Source organism: Galeopterus variegatus, unplaced genomic scaffold (assembly GCF_000696425.1).
Source record: "Galeopterus variegatus unplaced genomic scaffold, G_variegatus-3.0.2 Scaffold9817, whole genome shotgun sequence".
Classification (NCBI taxonomy): domain Eukaryota; kingdom Metazoa; phylum Chordata; class Mammalia; order Dermoptera; family Cynocephalidae; genus Galeopterus; species Galeopterus variegatus.
Window position 1 is genome coordinate 46,596 of NW_007735928.1, and position 4,483 is coordinate 51,078.

Genomic DNA, 4,483 nt, shown 5'->3' on the forward strand with positions numbered 1-4,483 from the left:
TCACCTTTAAAAAAAAAAAAATTGAAGTCTAGTTAGAACCTTTTTATACTGAAAAACAACATTTCCTTCCCACTTTTGTTTTGGAAAAACTAATCTCCATAGGAATCTAACATTCAAAGGCTTCAGAAATATTAGCTGATTCAGCAGAAAATGGGCTATGGAAAACTGCAGATTCGACCTTTACTTGCTCTTTTTTTTTTTTTTTTTAAATCGATGACATTCCCTCCCCCCCCCGCCCCCGTCTGTATTCTCATTTGTGGTATGTTGAATGTAGAAAGTCGCCTATCTTTTTAGTTGGTACCTTGTTCACAGAAGGCTATTCTCCAGAATATTTAGCTGCAGGTAATTCCCGGATTAGAGTTCGGATCCCAGCGGTGACGACAAAGCCCCCTTAAGGACCGGCAGGAGCTTTGCAATGCCGGGACAGCAGATGGGAGGGGCTAGTTTCCAAAAGCAACACAGATGGTGAAAAGTTTCTACTGCTTTTCTTCAGCAGGGAAATGTCAAATAGTGAAGTTTAGAATTACACTATATAAATTTATTAGAATTACGTAAAAACAAACTGACATTTGAAAATCGAGGCTGAGAATAGTTGATTTTGGCTCTTAATTGGCATTAATTTTTTTTTTTTTCTTTTGAGACAAGACGAAAGGTTTGATGATGTGGAATGTGGAAATTTTTGGTAAGTATATTAAGCTTGCATGAAAAAATAAGCAGACAAGTTTAGACTTTTAGAAATTCCTGTTATTAGCTATTTGGAGGATCTTACCGATTTGTGAGATTAAAACCACTTACATAAAAATCATGAAAAAAAAAAACAAAAGAAAAAAAATCATGNTTTTTTTTTTTCTTTTGAGACAAGACGAAAGGTTTGATGATGTGGAATGTGGAAATTTTTGGTAAGTATATTAAGCTTGCATGAAAAAATAAGCAGACAAGTTTAGACTTTTAGAAATTCCTGTTATTAGCTATTTGGAGGATCTTACCGATTTGTGAGATTAAAACCACTTACATAAAAATCATGAAAAAAAAAAACAAAAGAAAAAAAATCATGAAAAATTTACTTTTAGTTGAGAGAACACAAGAATAGCATTTTAAATGTACTATTAAATTAAATGGCTTCTTGACAGTCTTTCAGAGTAAAAGAGAGAGGAAGCCAATTAGTGTAATAAAGGCAATGATGGGTCAGCTAAAAGAAATTAGAACCATTAATCAACTTTGCTGGCTAAATAATGATATTTTCTTTGTATGTAAAGCAGCTTTTTTTTTTTTTTTAAGGAGAGTGGAAATAGTTTTAGTAGTGATATAAATAATGTAGGAAAGTTTTTAAAAGGGATTTCTGAATAGATATATTGTTACTGAATGGCCCACTAGCATAGTAATATAAACAGTTGAAGGCACGAATCTGCTTCAGAGGAGGGAAGGTTTCATAAAACATTGGATACCAAGTTAGACAGGAGACTACACTGTTTCAAATTTAAGAGACTTTGGGGAAGTTATGTTTCAATGGGTTACCGTTTAAAAATCCAATATAAGAATCTCGGTAACGAGAGGGTGTAACACGTACCAATAAAATGTTATGTTCCAAAGAGTAAATGGAGAGTTCTTTAATAACTAATGAAATTTCTCAGGTATTATATAAAATGCCAATTGTTTCATTCATTCACTTATTTATCTATCTATTTATTTATTTATTTACTTATTGATTGATTGATTGATCAATCGATTGATTGCAGCAGCTGGCTGTTTTCCTTGATCTTGGTGTTTTAACACCGCACTCTGACCAACTGAGCTAACCGGTCCCAATTATTTCTTTTAAAAGCTTATTTTCTTCCAGAAAAGTTATTGAGTAGTATTTCATTAGAGAATATAAAACTGATATTACCCTGATAGGGTCATATTGAGGAATCTTGGCATTTTAAAATCTGTCTTTAAAAGGATTATGTCTTGAGTCACCCACTCCATAAATGGAAGGGGAATGAAAAGTGAACTGGTCTTACTTCAGTCTCTACTAGCATTAAAATGGGTTAAATTATTTTTATTTTCTTCCATTCTAACACTAAACTTTATTAAAGGTCTTCTTCTTCCCACTAGTATTTTCTCCACCACCAGAAAAAGGCTTCTGTTGGAAGGAAGCGTTCTTTGCTGTGTCTGCTGTAACAGGGCTGAGGTACGAATGCACGGAGGTAACTGAAGTGAACAGGTGCCACTGGCTAGACTCAGACGCTCACTGTACGTGCAGCCGCCGTTTTTGAAAATAGTGACTGCGCTGCCATTATTTAACTTTATAATTATTCTAAAATATGTTTTAAAAATTGATAGATGATTTTTTTTCTCATTCACTATGGAATACTCACCAGATGTTGAAACTCTTTTAATGTAGGATGCATTGTGCATTATTTTGGGAGCTCTCAGATGCAATGAAGACCTCCTAAGTAAAACTGGCTTAGTCAAGAAGGACATCTCACATATCAGCAATCTAGAAGCAGGAATTTCAACATTGGTTCTATCTGTGACTCAAAGACGTTAGGCCTGCAGGTCGGCTTTTAGGCTCTTGGATTCATTCCCCTCTGGTTACCTGGGGCCTTCCACTGCTGAATCTTCACATTGGGTGGCTGCCAGGGCAGGAAGAGTGGCAGGATCTGCTCTACAAGGCTCTCCTTCTATTAGAAAAGAAGATCCTTCCCCGAAGGCCCTTGAGTAACTTCCCCTTAGGGTACACTGGTCTGAACCTGTCATGTGGCCACTCTTAGCTGCAAGAGAGGCTGTGGCAGTGAGGATCTGTAAGTGGCTGGTGACGGGGGTGGGCTCTGGTGGCAAGGAAGGAGAGGAGGAAACAACCAGCAGTGTCAGCTGCACATTTCTCTGTGGAAGAAATTAACTTTCAATCAGTTAGTCAATATGCCTAGTTTTCAAGCGTATTTTGTTCAGGGTTATGAATTAAGTATGATCTAGATCCAGGAAAACCTTGATACCTCCATTTATTTCCTTTTGTAGTTTACACAATTCAGTTCTCTGCACAGTTAGTGTGAAATAAATGTCAAACAGTTTACAACGTGTTTTATTTATAATCTGTATAAACTGTATAGTGTAACTCCTTAGTTCCTTTTTGTTAAGCTTTCCTCCCCCTCCCTGCCCCTATTTTGGAGACTTCACTAATAACAGGGACACAATTCTAGAGTGTTAGTGTTTTTGGTTTTTTTTTTCTTTTAGTTCCTATACCATGTAACTGTACCTTGTACTGACAAAATTAAATACAATGCAGGATAAACCATATCGATGTCATTTCTGAATGGCTTATGGATGTGAAAGAACCTTTATGTAAGAAAAATATCGATCCAGGCAAGAGTTTACATTTGGTAACAGCGATCCATTTTAAATGGTGATGTTTAATAATAATTAAATTTTACATAAGTTGTACGGATAGTAATTATTAGAGCACTAATGGCAGAGACATGGTGGGGGTAACAATGGCATTTCTACTTTATGTTTGTCTTTGACGAGATTCAAGGAAACAGATGCAATTTTTTTCTAGAGGTGACAGCTCATTTTTTTTTTCCTGGTATGAGTCTCGTTTGCTCTTAGAAGCAAATATATTTCTATAAGGTTAACCCTATAGTTTACTCTATAGAAATATAATTTGTAGTATAATAATAATTTATAAAGATAAAATAAGAAAAATTAATGCATTAATGTGTTGAGCCTATTTAAATGATATCACAACATAAGTACGAACTCCTGGAATGCTTTTTTAAAACACAATCCAGTAGGGTGCAGTTTGGAAAAATCCTAGACTAGAATGCATTCAGAATATACTGTTCTGGTTAGAGCATGGTGCTGATAACACTAAGGTCACAGGGTTGGATCCCTGTACCAGCCAGCCACCTAAAAAAAAAAAAAAGTGTACACACACACACACACACACACATATATATACTGTTAAGTGGGACAAAAGCAGAATATAGAACTATATTGTATGGGCCCAATTATATTAATAAATTTACTTAGAAAAAAGGCTAGAAGGAAATTCATCAAAATGTTACCTATAGTTGTGTTTGAGTGGATTAATTAGGAGTAATTTTTATTTTCTTTTTAAAATAATGATCTAAATTTTATACTTACAAAAATTTATCTTGAATCAACTCTGGACTTAGCACCTGCTATGTATTGTTTTGTGCTATTCTTTATTTTGTATATTTTTCTTTTTCTCCTTATATTCACCAGTATCACCAAAGGGCAAAGACCATGTTTTGAATATTTCTTTCTCTCCACACAGATCCTATACTGTGTATGATCTATGTTGTTAAACTCTGATTTAGCTGATTCACAGATTGACTTATTGTCTTTATCTTTGGTTGAATTCTCTAACCCCAGTGCCCCACTACTGTCCTTTTGACTGAAGGTCTGTGCTTTTGAATGGGATAAGGAGGAGGAAAGGAGAAAGACCATTTTTATTGGAGGGCCACAGAATTGGCCTTAGAAG

General features: G+C 35.1%; 1 long non-coding RNA gene across 1 annotated transcript; it reads left to right on the forward strand.

Moving 5' to 3' along the window:
- The first annotated feature begins 842 nt into the window (after positions 1–842).
- Positions 843–3,274, forward strand: LOC103609583. The gene is made up of 3 exons (XR_552148.1): positions 843–899; positions 2,095–2,170; positions 2,384–3,274. It is a non-coding gene; the product is annotated as an uncharacterized LOC103609583 (long non-coding RNA).
- The last annotated feature ends 1,209 nt before the right edge of the window (positions 3,275–4,483 follow it).